The sequence below is a fragment of the Haliotis cracherodii genome, unplaced genomic scaffold (genome assembly GCF_022045235.1).
Source record: "Haliotis cracherodii isolate W230 unplaced genomic scaffold, xgHalCrac1.p SCAF_11, whole genome shotgun sequence".
NCBI classification, from domain to species: domain Eukaryota; kingdom Metazoa; phylum Mollusca; class Gastropoda; order Lepetellida; family Haliotidae; genus Haliotis; species Haliotis cracherodii.
The window spans coordinates 48,579,552-48,603,022 of record NW_027266266.1 but is presented as its reverse complement, the minus strand read 5'-3'; the positions used below and the strand labels follow the sequence as shown (position 1 = coordinate 48,603,022).

At 40.1% G+C, this 23,471-nt stretch overlaps 1 pseudogene; it reads right to left on the bottom strand.

The window, feature by feature from the left end:
• LOC139455157 (uncharacterized) overlaps positions 1 to 23,471 on the bottom strand; it is a 100,936-nt pseudogene that overhangs the window by 57,901 nt on the left and 19,564 nt on the right.

Genomic DNA, 23,471 nt, shown 5'->3' with positions numbered 1-23,471 from the left:
AAAAAACGTAAGGACAAGTTAACCCCTTGCTTAATGTGTATACAAAATGGCAGAACACATATTACACAGGTGATGAGTTATGCTCCTGAAATAAATCCAACCTTCACTTCAAAGTCAGTCCGACTTGCTGCCTTGGAAAGGCAATACATACAAACTTATACAAGTCCTGAATCGAAATATGCACTTGCAGGAAAAGGACCACTGGTGCAAAACAACGCCTGGCTGGAAAACACGCCGGGTCAATGACCTTTCGAAATAATGACGAGAACGACATTTATTCGAGGATTCAAGTCCTGTATGCTGTCGTGTGATCGGCATTATTACATTGCACTTTTTACAAGAATCCACGTTGCCTTTTTGGGAATGACGTGTATTTCATCTAATGACTATCGAAAATGAGTTTTAAACTGATCATCCTCAAGAAATATTACTCTCAAAGTCCTCGAGCAAGTCCAGGTTTATGTGAGTGCTGCGGGTGTTGCGTGCGCCGGATTATGCTTTAAGAATGATTGGACGTATGTGGAATGATTAGGTTTGATGGATTCTTTTCCCTCCATGTTCTTCGACTGACCCGTATATTTTCATTTTCTAACAGTCTCGACTGGAAGAAAAGAAAAGAAATGAGAAAATCGGATCAGTGGATCTTTAAACCAAATACTTAAAGCCGCCAAACGCCTTACCTTGACATGAGATCAAATATGATTACCTGTTCTCAGAAACTGTTACACATAAATACACAGCGTGGCGGGCCAGTACTAATGTTTGATGATATATTCAATGTTGTGTCTTTTCAATAACAAAATGGACCGGCTCCTTGCTTTAGTGGTAGAGTGCTCACCCAGAGAGCGGAAGGTCCGGGGTTCGATCCCCGGCCACGTCATGCCAAAGGACGTTTAAAACATGGACTATAGGCCACCAGTAACCAAAGCTGGGCACCTCGCTGGGGATCATGCACAATATCCAAGCAGGATTTACGTCATCAATTTAGCTATTGGTGCTTGTGCACAATACTAGCAAATATTGAACAATGCCCAGCAATGTGTTTGGTGATAGTTACATCGATTATGACAGGAATTACGAGTCACACAGGGGGACAATCATTTTAGGCTACTTTAACCTGCTGGATAGAGAGCCTTCTATGATCTGTGTTGATAAAAACCATCACACCAAATTTAAAAACATTCTTTCAAGTAACTAAAGTGAGTGAGTGAGTGAGTATGGTTTGACACCGCTTTTAGCAATATTGCAGCAATATCACGGCGGGGGACACCAGAAATGGGCTTCATACATTGAACCCGGGTCTTCGACGTGACGAGCGAACGCTTTAAACACTAAGCTCTCCGACCGCCCCTCCAGTAACTAAAGATGAGGTGCACGAGAAGAGAGATCTTTCAGATTCACTGCTCAGTAATGTAAATCCCCGGCGATTACAAGTCCAGTACTAACAGCAGTGAGACTAGCTATAACAGCTAGACGACACTGACAGCTTACAGTTACAGCTCCAACCCATTGATCATGGTAATTAATTGTTTAGCGTCTATTTGCTGTGTATGGTACATAAATCTAGATAACACATACTTACCACGGCACTTTATATTGCAAAGAAGTGATAGTGGTGTGTGTGTGTGTGTGTGTGTGTGTGTGTGTGTGTGTGTGTGTGTGTGTGTGTGTGTGTGTGTGTGTGTGTGTGTGTGTGTGTGTGTGTGTGTGTGTGTGAGGGAGAGGGGGCGAGAGGGAGAGAGGGAGAGAGACACTGACAGAGACAGATACCGATAGACACAGACACCGATAGACATACACACACACACACACACAGACACACACACAGACACACACACACAGACAGATAGAGAGACAGAGGGACACAAAGAGAGGGGAGGGAGAGAGACACTGACAGAGACAGATACCGGTAGACACACGCACTGACACACATACGCACACAGACAGATAGAGTGACAGAGGGACACAAAGAGAGAGAGGGGGGGGGGGGGGAGAGACACTAACAGAGACAGATACCGATAGACACACACACTGACACACACATACACACAGAGAGAGAGAGAGAGAGATAGATAGAGAGAGAGAGACAGAGAGGCACTGACAGAGACAGATACCGATAGACACACACACTGACACACATACAGATAGATAGAGAGAGACAGAGAGGCACTGACAGAGACAGATACCGATAGACACACACACTGACACACATACAGATAGATAGAGAGAGACAGAGAGGCACTGACAGAGACAGATACCGATAGACACACACACTGACACACATACAGATAGATAGAGAGAGACAGAGAGGCACTGACAGAGACAGATACCGATAGACACACACACTGACACGAACACACACACATACACACATACAGATAGATAGAGAGTGACAGAGGGATAGAGAGAGAGACACTGACAGAGACAGTTACCGATAGACACACACACTGACACACATACAGATAGATAGGGAGAAAGACAGAGAGAAACTGACAGAGACAGATACCGATAGACACACACACTGACACACACACTGACACACACACACATACACATGCAGATGGAGAGACAGAGGGACACAGAGACAGAGAGACACTGACAGAGACTGATACCGATAGACACACACACACATACACACATACAGATGCAGAGACAGAGGGACACAGGGAGACAGAGAGAGATATAGACACACACACTGACAACACCGACACCGACACAGACACACACACATACACACATACAGATAGAGAGACAGAGGGACACAGGGAGACAGAGAGAGATATAGACACACACACTGACACACATACAGATAGATAGATAGAGAGACAGACAGAGATACACTGACAGACAGATATCGATACACACACACACACTCACAAACACACACATACAGATAGATAAATAGAGAGAGAGAGAGACAGAGATAGAAACACTGACAGAGACAGATACCAATAGACAAACACACTGACACACAGACACACAGACACACACACACACACGCACGCACGCACGCACGCACGCACGCACGCACACACACACGCACACGCACACGCACACACATAGATCGGAGTGGTAACTCCACTGGAAGTTGGAAATGATTAAAAAGAATTAATGAAAAAAAAAAACAACAAAAAACTCCAACTGGACAAGTCTCCATGAGCAACGACCCACGACGGCGGGGTAAAATGAGGCGCATCAAGCCAAGTCACCGAGCCTGGCCTCTCGATCCATTTGGTCACCTCTTACGACCATATACAGGACAAAATATCATCCATTCCAAAAAATCCAAAACTTGGAAATATCACCATTCCAATTGGAAATATGACCATTCCAAAATTTGGCAAGGTCATATTTCCAAGCTTGGTTTTGTTTGGATTTGTTTGGATTTGTTTGGAAATGTTTGGAAATATTTGGAAATATTTGGATACAACATGTCATAATCATATCTGTTAAACCTTTTACAAATTTTGACCTTATGTGAGATTAGTAATGACATGAAAGTAAATAATTAAGAGTATTTTGGCACTATTTACCTCGAAAAGACCAAATCATGAGCAAATTTAACTAAAAGAATTTCTGTCATTAAAAGTGGCTACTCTTTATATTTAATTTCTTATCTCCCTTGAATATAATCATATGAAATTGACTATGAACTTTGAACAATTAAACAAATATTTTGTTTTCCCATACAGAATTACGGTTGTCGTAGAACAAAGACCGTTTCGAGAATATAGAGGGCTTCATTATCATAATTTAAACTAATATACATATGTTCATAATAGTAAATGCTGACAAAATGAATAAACATATCTTGAACAGAGTAGACTGTTCATGCGGACAATTATATGCTACGTCTATTGCCAATGAAGTTTATCACCCCATGTTATAGCATTTGTTTCATATAAAAGATAGAAGCCAAATAAATGGGACAATTAGTTGTTATGAATTAGCTTTACCTCTGTGACATATCACGCAACTAAATGTGAATATGTTTATCAAATAATCAATTACAGTAATTAAGCTAGTGTCCTTATTTATACACAATTTAATTACGTATTGGGGTACAATGTATAATACACATATACACGGAATGATTTCTTATTTTGTCAATTTAAACATAACACAAATCATACAAATCAAAATGTGAAAGTAGTGACTAACTTCATGATCAAGGGTATAAATACTCAATTGTATCTATTAATCCTAATAGTATAACAATAAACCCTGTGTATATACTGAGCATATTTAGATACATCCGGATCTAAGACCGCAGCCATATAATCAATCAAGGAAAGTATATTAGATTGAATTACAAATGCGCTATCACACAATTTTCCGTTATCCACGTAAGCCTAAACCTGGGAGAAATAAAGTTCTGTTCTGTTCTGAAGACGCCGTCATGCACAGGACCAAGGAGCGTCCATTCCAATTTGGAAACTTTCCAAAGCTTGGAAGGATCGATCTTTCCCGAAAATCCAAAATTGGATTGGCAACATTTCCAAACATATTTCCAACACAGGAAATGTTTGGAATGACTTGGAATGGTTTGTAATTGTTTGGAAATATGGTTAGAAGGAACAAGTTAAAATATGTTTTATTAGTAATTTGAACAATAAAAAGACTATGAATTATTTATTGAGTTTAAACTATATATAATAAATATAAAATTTATCTCAAACATTCACTGCTTGTCTGTCTAGCGAGGGGCTTTTCCCTAAGGTCGCATTCTGCCTAAGGTGAGAGAGAGACCCGCACTTGACTCGACAAGACACTAATAGGTCTCAAGATTAAGTACTAGTATTCGGCTGGATGGCAGCTGCCATTTAATTACAAAACAGACAGTCGTCTAGACGGCTCACATGTAAGTGCGCCGACATGTGCCTAAGATCATAAAATGGACAATCTTTGGAAACATCTAACCCATATGGCAACAACACTCTCCCACAAGCAAGCACAACAACAAAACACAAACACTAAGAAATCATCAGCTACACCCATCTCGCAAACACCTTCACAATCCTCCACATCACATGCCTCCCCCATGGAAACTCAATCAGCTAAACCTAATCTAACCGATGACGATGATTTTTCCACTACTGAGGAAACAATAGACACTACTCCAACTAAAACAAACCAAACTCCCCAACCAGCCAACACCCAAAACCTAAATAACCTCACCTTACTCCTAGCATACATGCATAGTCAAAACTCACCAAAAGCTAGCATGGAATCCTTTCACAAAGTAGCTTTCAATCTAAAATTAACCGATCTTCCCTTCTTCCTCTTTAACCTCCATCTAAAAGAACTCACCGAATAAAAAAACAAACTAAAAACTAAATCACCAATCACCCGAACCCAATAATGGAAGGACTAAATATTTTTCAGTGGAACGCCAACGGACTCACCTCCCATGGCCATGAACTAAAAACTAATTTTATATTAAATAAAGGCCCTCACATTGCTTGTATACAGGAAACCAAATTCTCAAAAAAATCCAAATTCACACTACCTAACTACAACTCAGTTAGAACTGACAGAGCTAAACCGAAAACAAGAAGAGCCACAGGAGGACTAATCATATTTATCAGGGAAGATATAAATTACGAAGAAATAAATATAGACACGCCAAACCTAGAAGCCAACGGCATTAAAATCACATTAAATAACCGAAACATAAACATCATAAATATTTACCACTGGGCGGAACAAAAAGTCCAACCTGAGGATCTAAACAAACTACTCCAAATAAGCGATAAATCTACTATATTCCTAGGAGACTTTAACGCTCACCATCCTACATGGAGCATAGATGATAAAATAGATAATCATGGCAAATTAATCTCCGAATGGATAGAAACAAACGACCTAGTACTCCTTAATAGCAACCAACCCACGAGGTACGATAAGATAAACCAAAAAATGTCGGCTATCGACCTAACCATATGCACCGCAGATCTAGCTCAAAGTACTCAATGGGAAGTGCACGACGTCCCGCTAGGTAGTGACCACTTCCCCATAAACATAACCATAGGAAATACAAACATACCAATCCAAACAGAAAACCAAGAACCAAAATTCCATTACACTAAAGGCACTACTCAAACTATACAATCTCATCTACCTAAACGGACAGGTTCCTACTCCCTGGAAACAGGCCCTAGTCATACCAATCACTAAACCTAATAAACCAGCTAATCAAGCTAACTTATATAGACCAATATCCCTAACTTCAAACTTATGTAAAGTAATGGAATCAATGGCTAAAAATAGATTACCACATTACTTAACCCAAAATAACATCATAAACCCAGATCAAAGCGGTTTCACTCCTGGCCGCTCAACCCTAGATAGCCTCGCCCGACTAGAACAAGATATTAAGACAGGACAACTAAATAAACAATATACCACAGGCATCTTCTTAGACTTCTCTAAAGCTTTCGACATGGTATGGCACGATGGGCTAATACAAAAACTTTAAAAAAATAGGACTCAAAGGTCAGATAATAAACTACATCCAGGACTTCCTAAACAATCGTAAAACAACCGTGGGTATAGACCAAACTCTATCGGACCAATGTCCCCTAGAAAATGGCACTCCACAGGGCAGTATCCTCAGCCCACCCTCTTCAATATAATGATAAACGATCTATTCGAGGGCAAATCCCCTAAAGTAAACACATCAAAATTCGCGGATGATGGAGCCATCTGGATCCGCACTAAAAGCATGAAAATGGTCCAAAATTTACTCCAAAAATCTCTTAATAAAATACAACAATGGGCTGACAAATGGGGCTTCTCCCTTAACTCAGAAAAAACAACAGGAATAGTATTCAAACATAAAAACATGAAACCCGCCTCCCCAATCCTCCAGCTAAACAATCGAACAATCAAATTTCAAAAACAAACCAAATTCTTAGGACTTATTTTCGATGAACATCTCACCTGCTCACATCCAAAACCTAACAACTAAATGCAGTAAAGACCTAAACACCCTAAGATGCCTAACTGGTTCTAACTGGGGAGCCTCCAAAGATACCCTCCTCTCTCTCTACATATCACTAATTAGATTAAAACTAGACTACGGCTGCACCATATACAACACCCCAAACAACTCTCTATCTAAAAAACTTGACTCAATACAATATCAGGCTCTCAAACTAATTACACGCACCCAACATGGCACCTCCTACACCTCACTTCAGGCCTTAACAGGAGAAATGCCACTAAGTCTACGCGGGGAACAGCTAAGCTTAAATTTCTGGGCCGCGTCCCAATCAAACCCTCTCATCCAAAACTTAATAAACCAAAACATCAGCCCCAAAAACCAATCTCTAGCTCGTAAACACCCCTTACTTACCCAAATATCCCAAAGAATAACAAACTACCTAAATGAACACCAACTTAAAATCTGAAACAAAACTGCAAACAATCAAATATCTTCACCCCTAAACTTAAAATACCCAAAATAGACACAACACTAGCTAGCCAAATAAATAAACAAACCGACCCAAACATAGCTAAAACTACCACACTAGCATACATACACGAAAATTGGCCAAATTGGTGTCACATTTACACGGACGGATCCTCAGATCCGACCTCCAACCACACAGGTTTCGGAGTCCATACCACACAACCAACTAAAACCACACAATCCTTCCGACTCCCAAACAGCCAATCAATATTCACGGCAGAACTAATGGGCATGGTCTCAGCCCTCCATAATCAAGAATCCAAAAACCACAAAAAAAATCCTAATACTTACCGACTCCCTAAGTGGACTGCAAGCCCTCCAAAACAAAAATACCAAAAACCGACCTAAATTAATAAACCAAATACTTAAAAGCTCCAACGACCTAACTAAGGCAGGCAAACAAATAACCTTCTTGTGGATACCCGCCCACGTAGGAATATACGGTAATGAAAACGCCGATGAAACAGCTTAACTATCCCTCAAAATCCCAAAAATAAGCTTAAACTTACCCATCTCAAAATCAGAAATTAAAAGTGTAAACAAGCAAAAAATCACACAAAAAATGGCATAACCTATATCTAAACTCAAAAAAGTGCTCAGCAAACCACTAACCAAACCAAAAATTCTCAATCCATCAAAAAAAATCGACCGAGTAATCACTAAACTCCAAACAGGACACACCAACCTAAATAACCACCTAAAAGAATTTTAAAAACACACTACAGGTAACTGCCCACACTGCAAACAACCAGAAACCCCAAAACACGCACTCATCCACTGCACACACTACCTAACACATCGAACCGCATTAGAAACCATCCTCAGTCTAAACAAGGCTCTCACTCTAGAAGCAATACTAAACCCACAAAATAAACCTAGAAAACTTCAAGGCCTTAGGGGTATTCTTAATCAAAACGGAACTAATAAAACGCATCTAAAAACACAATAACCTACCAAATCAAAATCAAATGAACAAACAAACATCCACCATACCCAGCTCCCTTAGTTTTCCTCCCCAACCCCATCGGCATCTATTCCAAATCTCAAAATTCCAAAATTCGATATAAGCAGCCCCTAAACCCTCCTCTTGGGTTGTACAGACCACTTTCGCTCCTTTCGGAAACACATTAAATGGCCTGGCCGGGCCCGTGTGCGAAATACGCATCAGTCGGAAAGCGCACGTTAAATCTCCAAAGTAAGTAAGTAAGTAAGAAACATCTAATTTATTGTTGTCTCACGCCAGAGCTGTGATTAATTCTGTTCATTGAACAATTGGAATTCAGGAAGTTATCAATAATTTTTTTACTTAACATAAGATAAGTTGTTTACAACATAATATTATGATGTCAGCACGTACTACAGTCAAAACCATATATTTTAAAATCAATTTAATGACAGACTATGCTTTACAAGTCCCGATTATCAAATCAATGAGGTATCAGTTTCACCACATGTGCACAGACCGCCTATACTTATATATATATATATTTTTCATAACTATTCTCCAGTTAAAGTCCTATCCTCTTATACAAAAATCTGTGTGAGTGATCATCATTAACGAAACTGAAGAATCAGATGCATACATTTATTGCCATGCTTCATTCATCACGAAGTAGATTTACATACATTTGTGAATAGCACTTAAACTGTGATAATGAATTTTACCATTGTCCATATTAACATAATAATATATACATATATACAAAACAGGAAATGCATTTAATAAATAATTACCATAATATGGATTTCCGAATATATAAACGACTTCAACGTTGATATTTCAGACAATTTCAAAAACAAAGTCTCCTGTCTTTTAACGTTCAGGGGAAAAGGGTTTGCTTTCACAATTGAACATTTGTTTTCAACAAAGGACAATCAAATCAAGCCAAAAACACAAAATATATATATATATGATTAGTGACCGTCATTATACAGCGAGGGGGGGAATTCGTCTGCTCTAACCGCCTTCACAAAAACATTCCAGCCCTTAATTACCGAGGCAGCTGTGACTTAGTAGCATTACAGCATATAAGATGTGTAATCTGTGGAGTAACTAAAGTAATATTACGGCTGAAATCTTACTTGCATGGTTGTTTTAATAGAAAACTTTAATAGAAAACGGTTTAAAAACACAATTGTTCTTATATAACGTTTTTAGGTGTGGTTTATAAATACTAGAGAAGATTTTTTATACATATAAAACTGATCGAAAATACAGCTGAACAATAGAATTTAAAAATAGGAGTTGTGAATAGTGACAAAATTAAATTACATCACTCTGTCAATAGTTATTGATTGATTCCATCAAACAACTGTCAAACCATTAATTGCCATGTACGTACATGTACACAGGAAGTCGGCGCTGTCTGAGGCTCCAGGTAAATAAACAGAGAGAAAGAGAGAATATGTTTATTTAAGTGTCACGTGCACATTATATGATAAAATACAAAATGTATATGGCCTATGAGACACTATAATCTAAAATATCACAGAACAACAATAAGTTAAGAAAGCACAAATGACAAACAGTCCCTACATTCAATATATAATTAAAACATGAATTATACCAAAACCTGCATGAGAACAATCATACAGGTCTATCAACAACATAGATTCTCGCACAGACATGCATTCCGCCGAACGCATACACACATGTACATACACACACGCATACACACACATACATACACGCATACACACATATCATACACCTAGACCCACAGACCATACATACACACATACCTACATACACACATACACACACACACACACAAACACACACACACACACACACACACACACACACACACACACACACCTACACCTACACACAGCCACACACACAGACACAGACAGACACAGACAGACAGACAGACAGGCACACACACACACACACACACACACACACACACACACACACACACACACACACACACACTTACTTGCAAACATTACAGAAATTACGTTAACTACGTAAATCATAAAAGAGCATTCCTTCTTCTGACCATGAGATGAATCTTAGAAGCAAGTAGGAGTTGGCAATTAGGATTTTGCATTAAAAACACATATTTTTCTGTTGAGTTTTTATGCATAAATTCATCGTCTACATTCAGGGCATACTTGAAGACATCGTACATTATATCTGAGTACAGTGGGCAGGTGATGGTGAAATGGGCTTCATCCTCGATCTCTAGGGGGCAGAGAGGGCAGATTCTGTCATGAAGTGGAATAGGCGGCTTAGAATATCTGCCTGTCTCTACACACAGAGACTGCAGGCTCTCAGTCGTATGAAGGACATGCGGTGGTGTCTAGACATTGTATTGGTTACATAAGCTTCTGGGTACAGATCTTTCTTAAACATGCGATAAGTCCTAAGTTTATTTCCGTTTGTTAAATTTCCTTTATCGTCCCATATGTCAGTAAACCACTTCTGTTCATCCTGAATGTTCAGCTGCTTGCGAATAAGTAGTACAGTGGATTTAAAAGTAACTGCGGTTAAGTATTGCTCAAGTCCCAAGGCTTTACTCAGCTTCTGCACTCGGTGTTCCCAGGATCTCCTCCGGTTGAGTGACCACTTATGTATCTTGTGTGGTAGTCTGGATTCGTGCATAAGTCCCACTCTCATCCACAATCTGAAGACCTCAAGACGTTGTTTGGTTACACAAGAGGTCCAACCCATATCTCCTCTCGTAGCGATGTTCGAAGTTTTACGACTGGCTCCAAGGAAGAAGCGACACGCTCTGTTTTGGATTGTGTTAAGGCATTTGTGTTCATCAAGTCCCCAAATACCTGCCCCATACGTTAGAATAGGCTGGATCAAAGAATTATAGAGGGCAGTAAATACTTCAAAGGCCATTCCACCTGCATCACAAAACTTGGTGAAAAGTGCACTCAGAGCTCTGCCTGCTGATTTTGCCAACTGGTTGACCGCTGTCTTGAAGTCCAAATGTTCATGGAACCAGAGGCCGAGGTATTTGTAGGACTGCGTGTACTTCAATGTAATATCACCACATTTAAACGTTACTTTGGAGCATTCTCGCTTGCCTGGTCTGAAGTGAACGATTTGAGACTTCTCACCATTAAGCTCCAATCTCCACTTAAAACACCATTCATGAACTTTGTCGAGCATCATTTGTAAATATTCTTCTGTCGGTGCAAGTAACACTATGTCGTCTGCATAGAGAAGAATACTTATATTTTCATCCTTGACATCAACACCACAGATCAAGTTCTTAATACTGCGAGCAAGGTCATCAATATAAATGGCAAAAAGGGTTGGTGAGAGAAGGCATCCTTGCTTAACACCATTGGGTACTTTAAACCATGGAGTTAAAGAGTCATTTACCCGCACAGCACAATTGACCCCTTCGTATAGAGATTGAATTGCTTTCAACATTGGTCCTCCGATACCTGACATTTTCAATTTATACCATAAGCAGTCTCTGTTTACGTTGTCAAACGCTTCTTTCATGTCGATGAAACAGGCGAAAGTAGATTGGTCAGAGCATCTCCTGTTGTTGAGAATCTCATACAGGCTGTATATATGGTCCATGCAGCTACGTTGTTTCCTGAAGCCATTTTGCTCCTCAGCTAATAAGTGATGATCTTCGATGAAGGCTGATAATCTGTGGTTTAAAATGTCACAATATACCTTGCACGGGACTGAAATCAAGCAAATACCTCTGTATGTTAGTGGTTGCCGAACATCAGTGGTGCCGGGTTTAACGATAGGGTTGATAATTCCAGATTTCCAAGACTCAGGAACACATCCGCTCTCGAAACAGTATTCGATCAACCTATGGAGAATGTCAATACAAACATCGTTCTTAATTGCTTCAGCTGGTATAGAGTCAATGCCTGCAGCTTTTTTGAGTTTACAACGGAAAACAGCAGCCTTGACTTCCTCCCGAGTGATCTCACGGTTGATGGCTGTTATGTCATCACGGACCGTTGTGACGTCATCCGTCGTCAAAGCGTTACGTACAAACGACAGGTGTGTATCATCAAAGGACATTGTGTTGGTATTGTCGTGGTAGAGCACTTCGTAGTCATCTCTCCATCTTTTCATGACGAGTTCAGGGTCGGTTATTACGGTACCATCATCGTTCGCAACTTCCATGGGAATACGGACTTTGCGATCGTTTCCAATTCCAATTTTACCAAAGGATTTCCAAAATACTGAGGAATTACAATGCTGTAGTTGCTCCAGTAAAACACTCTGTTCTTTTAGCTGGTATGATTTTTTAACCTTTTTAACATGTCAAAGTGGGTTCTCTGACTACAGTATAATCTACGTAGGTTTCGTTTCTGTCCCCGGTTGTTAGCTCGTCGCCACTGGCGTTCCAATTGACACACTTTATTCCACTGGAGTTGTAACTCCCGGTTCCAATACGGTTTACCGGTGCGTTTGTGTCGTGTAGTAGCATTAGGTGATTTCGAGTTCGTGGAGCAGAAAACATCAAGACTCTTGGTAATAAGAGACACAAATTCATCGTATGCTGAGTTGATATCTCTCTGTGTAGACAGACTATCTTCTGTTTATTCTCTCTCTCTCTCTCTGTATCCTTAGCGTGACCGGTGTGCATTGTCGTACTTTCATTAATGGCTTCTTATTTTCAAAATACTTCAACTAAGTGGGATCTATAATTATAGATGAATGAGTACAGGGATAATCTCATTCACAGTTACAAATAAGCATACATACCCCCTAAGGTAGCTTTGACTGTGGGTTAAAGCTCGTCGATTGTCTGAGTGAGTCTTGCTTGACAACGGTATAAGGATCTATACGTCACCTTTTACAGTATTAAAGAAGTTTTTATCCATAAAGTGTGTCTACTTTGTCATCCGTCAATTTCTCAGTCAATGCCTATCAAACAATTCAGTAGTTCAAATGGTCATAATGTCGCATTCTCATGCTTTGGTACATTTTGACATTTTTGGTTTGTTTTTTGTAAGGGCGTTTTGTTAGTTTTGTATAAAGTAGTGTAGGTCAATTCAAATCGAAAATAGAAACTGCGCATTTCCTGTGATAGCGTGAACAGGTGTCTTTGTCAGTGCAGTTTCTGAGCTAGGTGTGAAAACTGTGACTTTTGCCAAACATCGACAGGTAAGTTATTTCACTGACCTCATCCAATGTCCGGTACACCGACACGTATGTACATCAGGTAATAACACTGTATAGGTACACTACAGGTGAGACATGTGGCTGCCAAACAGAATTTATACACAGGTGGCCTCGCGGGTGACACAACAGTATTGTTGATCCAGGAAGTTCAACCATACAGCAGAATATTTGAGGTGATTATGTGGATATTAGAGCATATTGACATAATATGACGAGCTAATTGAATAGTCCATCATACGTCAACATGTCTAAAGACAGAAGGGTGACGACTGTAGATCGACAGTTTGAATTTAATGCAAAGCTTGGTTGAAGTTCATGTCGATCAGTAAGTATTTGGGTCACGTAGTTAGCCACGCAGTAAGCCTTGTAAGCCTTGTGTTTTTTCTCTTTTCCGTTTCGCAATCCTCGATCCGACTCTATTGTGAGTAACCATCCTAGGGGAGCTTCCATTTGCTCTGTATTTGTGGGAGGGGTTGTTTTTAGAAGAATAAATAATTTTCCTGACTGTGGCCAACAAATTATTTGTTTACTGAGCGCCATCAACTACTCTATTCTTTTTCACTTTTGACACAAAATGTGTGATTTTATGGTATTTAATTTTCACAAAACAAAGTATTCATTTTCTTCACCAATGCCAGCTATCAATATATTTTGGACATACGTTTGAACGTATGATGTAAATCTGTGTGCATGCAAGTTTATATCATATGTATTGCCATTTTATTTTATTGTACAATAAATTGTTACTCTATTCCTTACAACAACTTCTTCCAAACAACAATTAAACAAACAGAGGTAAAACGGAACAAACTGGTTTTAGTGCACATTTTTACGATACTTAATAAAAGAACTGTGAAAATTATATTTACTACAACATGAATTTAAATGTGACATACATGTGTATAAAAACGAAAATAGACACGTCACAGGCCTGCTACGTGCCCGATGACTATAACGACAAGGGAATATCTACTTCCTTGTCCTGAGCCCTTAACTTGCCATCAGAAAGCAAACGACATGTTTGGAAGACTAAGGAAAATTCGACACATTCTGATTAAAATAGTATAATATATCACGAGTTCGCTGGGACAGAACTGTGTGTTCGACACAACCGGGCATTCAACACATCCGAGCTCGACACAGCGGGATTCGATTGTGCATAGACAAGTGTAAATGATCGTTAGTACAATATGAATTCAAATTATTTTAAGATGCTTCAAATATCATACACATATTGTATCAAAACGAAAATACCCACCCCGTGACTATAATGACTACTTCTGCATTCATGTCAGAGACACATTATTGCGATTTTGATATTGACATGCCTAAAACACAGATAGCGCCAGTTACTGAGAACTGCTTGTCCGTTAGAAAAATCAAGTGAAGAAAGTGATTTCAATAATTAGTAAATTCACATTGAATCCATTCTATAACAGGCCTTTCAAACTCAATTACAATTTAAAGCTACGACCATGCACTCAAAAACAAACATTTACTACTGAATGAAATACCTGATCTTTAATTGATCTTTTTTGAAATTATATCCAATAGGAGTGGTAAATGTTATACATTGATCCTTGAACATGTCTGATAATGTTGCCTGTGCAGAGCGACCTACTTTCAATACCTGCATATGTCGATGTCTATGCCGTTACACCTGAATGCTTTCCGCAATGCATCTAGCTACATGTAGTGAATTGTCCTCGGTTGCATGGAGTCCCGGTGCAGGTAAACAGGCTCACTGTGTTTCAAGCAAGAGCCTTTCTTAGCTCTCGGATTGGGCAAGCTGACCTTGATGGAATTCTATCTCTCCGGTATCTGCGGGTGTAAGGCTGGATGAGGGAGTAATGGGCGTAGTGAATCGGTAACCTCTAGGTCGGCTTCTGGTTGTAAGTGCTTCTCAGGTATGTTTAAACCTTAGTGTGAAGTATTCATGAATTGGGCGGCAGACGCTCAGAATTACATTTTCTCTGGTTGTAGGAAGAATGTGAACTATAAAACGTCATGTGGATAAACTTGGAATAGTACACTCATCATGTAATTTGATCATGAATAGGGCTCCATCCTAACTTGAAATGACTTGTATTAATATTATTTACAAGTAGAGTGGTTTAATAATGAGTATAGCCCCGTCAGGATTTGGGATGACTATGACAATTGCAGATGTCAGAACGTAGGTACTTTAATCAGTTGAATACTTCAATGTAAATGTGTGCACTTCATAGTAATACATGCTAACCTGTAGAATTTGCATACCTGACATAAATTTTGTGTGCGTTTAAGTGATCTTTATGGCATATGACTGGCTGACTCTTAAGTCAAGGTCCCCATGACAGAAGTTTATGACCAGAAGAACATTTTATACCAGGATACTTCTGGGCATACATGATTTCATGGACAAGGGTCTTGTTAAATAGGCTTTGTTTGACGTTGATGAGAGGTCAAGGTTACTGAAGTTTAAAAAGGCAATCGTTACATACAATGAGCTAGGTTTCTATAAAATAAACCAATAAAAAAAACATATTATGATGTACATTACATCATTTAAAACCGCCTTTGTGTGCAGTGTTAATCAACAGACAATGCCTCAATTCGTCATATCAAAAGAGCGAGTTTCTCCCACTCTGTTTGAAAACACTGCAGGGAGAATAAACGACTAGGGACACACTGTTTTACAGTGCGATAAACATCGACCACGAGTCGTTTATTTCATACATGAGATATCAACATTTTGCACAGCCTCTTTAAGGATCTTAATATAATGTACATGCGCTCAATTGGTTTACCCTTATGTAAATAATGATGACTCCCTGAATACACTCCGAAATCGGCAATGTCGGACAAGTCTATTTTATTAACGGGGGATATTTTTTCAATTTTCACGTCTTTTCTCAAAATATCGATTGTCATATCTCTCCAACGTTTTGATGCGATCGTTCGGACATTGCGTTATCTGCTACATCTATTGGGAACACCTCACAAAACACTTCCCTCTAATAAATATCGTCGTCGAATTTACGACCTCATTAAGATGCGAACGCATGTTTGAATCTCCAGAAATGACATCATGTTAGAACAATGTTTTATCGTGAAAAAACACACGCTTTATTCCAACTGTTCTTTGCGATTTATCCTGTAGCTAGCTTATATGTTATAATATGAAAATAAATCCTAAATCAATAGCATATTATATTCTATTATGCATTGGGAGAGTTGTGGTAATAAGCAACATTTAAAATCAATAAAACAACGAGGTCATTATTTAATGTTCCTTGCAGTTTTGAGTGATGTATATACAATGCAAGTATGGATGTGTCTCATACGACTTTGTACCAACTGTGTCGAGACTCAAAGACGATTACACGAGGAATCCGAAAATGCTTCAGATTTTTAAAATTTATTTCCAGATAACCATGTCGGACTATGTATCAGCGTCCGCCATCAAGGACCTCCTCACCGAGTGCCCAATATGTACAGAACACTTTGATGAGGTCAGACGGACACCTCGTCGCATGCCCTGCTGTGTACAGTCAATATGTGAGACATGTCTAGAGACGCACAGCAAAGGACTCCCAACGTTATCATGTCCCATGTGTCGACATCAACATAACCTGCCGGGTGGTGTGAAGTCTCTGCCCAAAGAGCCTATCATCCTAAGAATCCTGGATCATCTGAAGATTGTGAAAGGGCTCCATCTGCCATGTACAGATTGTCCTGATGGTAACCCTGCCATGTCCAGATGTGATGACTGTGGCGTCTTCCTGTGCCAAGAATGTCTAAATGCTCACAAAAGAGTTCAGTCAATGCGAGATCACCAAACTGTCAGTTTTAAGGAAATGAAAGAACAACCAGGTAAAAGTTTCAATCGTCTTCATAAGTGTGCACAACATCACCAAGCCCTACAGTTCTACTGCTACACTTGTGACAAGATCGTCTGTGTGTCCTGCACTGTAGTAGAACACAAAGAAGGGAAGGGGCACAACGTCGTGTCCGTGGATGAAGCACACGAAGAAAAGGCAAAGTCCATTGACGATATATTAGTCAAGCTGAGGGAGAAGGCAGAGAGACTTGAGGAAATAAAACAAGGTCTCAAGGAAAGACATTCAAACATACAGGTGTCAAAACGGTCTGCCGTGGGTGACATCAACAAAGCCTTTGACGAATTGATTAATGAAATACAGCAGAGGAGAGCCATTCTGTTGTCAGATGTTGAAGAGAGATCCAGCAAGATTCTGAAGCCTACAATAGAGGAACTGGATTCCACCAGTAATATTCTAGCAAAAGTGACATCATCTACCGAGTTCACACGACAGATGCGCAGTGAAGCTGACAAGATAGAGGATCTACAAATGATGGGGTCTTCAGCTGCCACCTTGAGCGCCATGTTGGAGATGTCACCAAATGCGTCACTTAGAAGAGCTGGTGTCAGCTTTGCTTCAACTTGCTTCAGTAAAATTACCCCCTTTTTGAAGATGACCGGCCTCGTCAAATCAGTTGTCTTTTCACCAATAGAGACTCCAAATGGAAATACATCCTTGAATGATGCAATGACTATTGAACACGAGTATGTGCCACAAGGTAATCAGTCTGTACTTTAATTTAATTCAAGTATTTTCTTAAAGACACTTCCTCTATTTTGATATTTTTGTGCATTTTGTTTCATAACTGTGCAGACATGTGACGGTTATAAACTATCCCCATATAACTGTGAACCACATGGTAATAATGGTACGTCATGTCTATTGATACTGATGTCACCCTAACACATTTGTCTCCACAGCTGCATATATGACCGAGGAGCCGTTGGGAGTAAAAGGATCGCTCGCATGTGAGTTCACCCTCAGGTTGCTTTATTGATGTGGAGAGCATTACGAAGTGAAGTACAACTGTTCCCTGCAATGAAATTCTCTCCTCACTAATTTAAGTTACTTGAATAGTTACTGTAATGTCAAATGATTCTGTATAAAGATGTTTCTTTCTAAAACCTGTCACAATTTTACAACATTGAATGGTGTCTTCAAAAAGTGATGGTACACTGAAGTTGTAAATAAAAGCGATTAGGCCATTTCCATGATCATAAGACGCCTCTGCTAAAAGCAGACCTGTTATGCAATTCCGACAATATCACAACCATGTGTTTATGAATCACTATTTTTACGTGTCGATTCCCAAATTGAAACAGTGTGTTAACCCAGAAATATGTATTTAAATGAACTCAGTGTCAAACCAACAAACAACAAGTGGTATGCAATCAACAAATGTATTACAACATTGACTAGGTTTACAAATCAATACAAATTCTTTCATAGCAATTACAATGACAGTACACAATATGGTGGTCGTACAATATTCAATGACAGTATATAAAATGATGACCGTGGTGAGTATCAAATACAAAAATACAGTGGTGATAGCAAAGGTCAGTGATAATAGTATAATCACCCATCGGCGACAGTGGTCTAGCTTCTGGGATGGCCTAGGCAGGGAATCCAGGGTGATGAGTGATCTTCACACGAAAGCTGGACTTGATGTAATGAAATGTGTGAGAGATAATAGAGGCACGCTCTTCCCCTTATATCCCGTCTGACTAGCTACTGGAAATTCCACACCGTGTCATCACAACATAGAATATTCTACATGTTTACACTTTATCACAATCCACGGTTTTCCGGTAGTTTACACATCACATGAGCATCTAAATATAATAACTTTCTCACTGATGCTTACATTAAATAGTACTACATTCATGACAACTAATCACTGTCCACAACGCACAATGTTTTATTGTGAGTTTTTTTCAACAGTTCAATAGTTTAAAGCCCTAAAGAACCTTAATACAAAATACAGTCCATTGAGTCTTCTTCTCATCTGTTGACCAGCCAGATCTGTTATCTGTCCCTTGGAGAGTCTTTCTGCAACTGCTTCTCATCCCTTTGGATGGTTGATCTGCCATAGACTGCTTGTGAATCAATAGCATGTCCCAGTGTCCTCAGACCTACGTTGGAGACATAGTGAGAAGCTTCTTAATTAGCACTTCCTTGGCAGAATCTCTGCACCAACCCGTTGCTCCATAAAGTCTCCTGGCAAATCCGTAAAGGCTGCATTTTCTCCTTGCTGTACCCTCTCCTACCATTCTTCCAGTGATTCATCCGAGGCCTGATGAAAAGCTGCAGTAGATCATCTTCCAAACCGCCTTTCGTGTTTCTGGATCGTTTCATGGAAGCTGACGTACTCATCCTTCTCTAGAAACAAGGGACGGTCGGGTAACCTGGTGGTTTAAGCGTTCGCTCGTCACACCAAAGACCCGGGTTCGATTCCCGACTTGGGTACAATGTGTGAAGCCCATTTCTGGTGTACCCCGCCGTGATATTTCTGGAATGTTGCTTAAAGCGGCGTAAAACCATACTCACTCACTCACTAGAAACAAGGGGAAGAAGTCAGCTGCTTCACCCATGAGACACTAACCCAGCATATCCAGCATATCCTCATTCTATTGCTGGGAGTGGTTGAAGAAGTGAAATTTCACGGAAAACAAGTGTTGCAAATCATTCGTCTGTGCCTTTTGGATCCTCATTAAGATAAACGATTTCTCAAGCAACGGTTGAAATCCCCCAAAATTGTCCGAAATGCAGACAGGATGTGTATAATCCACCTGTGTTTGTTAGAGCACTGATCCATAAGGCTACATCCATGATAGTCTTTGTACCCCAGAGATCCACTAGCGCATTGACAGGCATTAGAGGCATGACCATCATCTTCGACATTCCAAGGATAATCCTCTTTGGTATTATCATTCTATTGGTGCCCATGGGTATGTGAGCGACATGGTGTTGCCATTATCATAGGATCTGGATTCCATCTTGACAGAAGAAGGTTCTCCACAACAGACCCAATGCTAGAGATTTTATTATCCTCGAGCAGTTCCTCTCCAGACACGAGGCTGTGAACCTTTTCTGATGAGTTAGTTTCATTTTATGCCGCTTTTCGCAATATTCTGCCAATACCACGGTGGGGGACACAAGAAATGGGCTTCACACATTGTACCCATGTCGGAAATCGAACCCGGGTCTTCGGCGTGACGAGCGAACGCTTTAACCACTAGGCTACACGACCACCCCACTTTTTCTGATGACAAATACAGAGACCTTGATGCAAAGGTCTCCTGGGTGGATGAGTTTACATGTTTACCAAACCCCTGGGCAGAGTTACCATGAATTGGCTGATGTTGTTTGGCCTGCCCCCAACCGTTCTATATACCTGGGTATTAGAGCATGTCTCTGCTGGATATTCATCTGAGCTCTTTGGAGGACCCGAGGGGCAATCCCCTCAGTAGTGAGCTTTGTCCTAGAACTCCGACTGGACACATCCGTACAATGTAACTGAGATTGAGTGGTTGGCGTGGGTGCATCAGAGAGACGGTCAGTTCCATGATTGTTAGGGCTACTGGTTTCCAGGTTGGCTTACCCCAGAGAAACCTGCCATTTCCTTGCTGAAATCCTGAGTTGAGGTTATGTGAGATGGGAGATGAGGTTAACGTCGCGGCCAAGATTATTGCACCTATTTATCGACATGCATGCACGTATGTGTGTGTGGTTGATTGTACTACTCCAGCCAGTTTTATTGTTCTAGCTCACTGAGATACCATGCCGCAGTTTAACATGAATACCCAACTCAGACGCAGTATACTGGAGGGTAGATTAGTGTCTCGCATGCGAAACGAAATGAACAGCTGGCAGTCGTCTCTGACGCCTTTGCAGAGTTGCGTCTCTTGTGTACGCTACTAACATCCCTGAGACCTACATCCATTCGGGCTTTCCTCCCACAACTAGAATACTGTTAAAAGCGTAATAAAACCCAAATCACTCACTGACTCATTTCATTACAAAGTATATGTTTCTAGTAATCGGAATTTGTAGTATGTTCCGACTTCACATTCAAAACTTATTACTACACCCCTGCTGAAGTCAGTCGATCTGATACTAAATGTTGTCCTTCAATTGTCCAAATATGGCAGGTAGACTTTCGTTTAATTAAACTATTTTTTTTCTTCTGATTTACCGACATGTTATACTTTAATCCATATAGTATTATCCTTAATATTCACGGAAACCATAGCAATATTTATATTATACTTTCATCCCAGATTAAGCTGACAAGTCGCTAGATAAGTGCTATAATCTTCGACGCGACGTTAAACCCCATTGCACCTCACTTTAAGCTGACACGCCGTGATATGACTGGTCTACCGTTAAAACCCAATTCACACACGAATATGACATTTAGTATAGTTGTTTGTATATACGGAAACGCATTCACCTGATACGAACGATGTGTCTTCTGCCTAGGTGCGGATCTGGAATGGGACTCCAGTATTGCAAGTGACGGTCTGACGGTTTCTGGGCAAGTTGTCTCCAATGGCAAACAAGAACACCTTCCACCAAGGACAGGATGCCGACTACTTTCAGCTCACAGAGTCCTGACATCAACACCTCTGGTCATCAGGCCAGGACAGACCATCATGTTTTGCCTGGAGGTCACATACTCTGTCATAGCACCAAGGGATAACAATAGAGTTATCTTCAAAGCAGCTTTGACTGACAGCCCTGTTGATTCTAACAAGCTGCAGACAACTGGATTGTGTGTGTATTTGGTAAGATGCGAGGATCATAATGGAATATGTCTACAGGTGTGGTACAACGGACAATGTCTGTCCCATGACAACCTGACACTAAACGAGAGTGGTACAACTTACAGCCTGGGTTTGGGATTTGTTCTTGAAAAGGAAACACATACAGTCCATGTCCTTGACCTTCATCAACAGAAACTCGTCACACCTGTAACTCCCTTCCCGTTTGATAAACCTCTCTGGGTCATGATTAATTTTGGATCTTATCCTAACACCCAGTTAACCTGTGAATTATCATCACAGAAAGGAAGAAACATGCGTGACGCAATCGAACGCTTGATCCACAAGAGAAATAAGAGAAAGAGAAATAACGATTCGTCATGAATGTGACCATTGTATGCCAATTAAACCATAATGAATTGTTTGATAGGCATTACATGGAAGTTGACGGATGACAAAGTAGACACAATTTATTAATAACAACTTCTTGAATACTGTAAAGGCGACGATTTGGTATAGATCCGGTATAAGGATCTATACTGAAACGTCGCCTTTACAGTATTAAAGAAATTGTTATCCCTAAATTGGGTCTACTTTGTAAGCCATAATGGTGTCCACGTAAACAAGGTTGTATGTATAGCAGTACATTCATGCAAATCACTGTCTTGAGTCCGGTAAGCTCATGAACAAACTTGGACATCAATAAGATGATCAATCATTTCGTCATTGATGTAGACATTATAGGAAACGAGTAAATATGAAACGTCATAACTTCTGACATGCTTTCAGTTGTCAGTGAATAGCGGTACGTTAGCGCCCATTAGTGAGTGCATTATTTGATGTTGAAACACTTATTTTCTTTTTATGGGGTTCCAGGTTAGATTTGGTCTCTTGCGACCTATGCTGGTCGTAAGAAGCGATTTAATGGATCGGGTTGTCAGGCTCGGTGACTTGGTTGATGGCATGTCACGTACCCCGCCACCGTGGATTGTTGCTCAAAATATCAACCACTGGGCTGACTGGTCCACACTCGATTATATACCAGGAATATTGCTAAGTGCGGCGTTAAACAACAAACACACAAGTTTTGGGAGTTCACAAATGTTCAACCCATGTTGGTTTTTTTCATAGTGTTGACTGCTTGTAAAGTAATTCCATTGTTAGTTTACAATGTCCATCTTGCAGCATGTGAAACTGATGTCACAAGTATCTGGCTATGATAATTTTGGACAAATACAAACGCT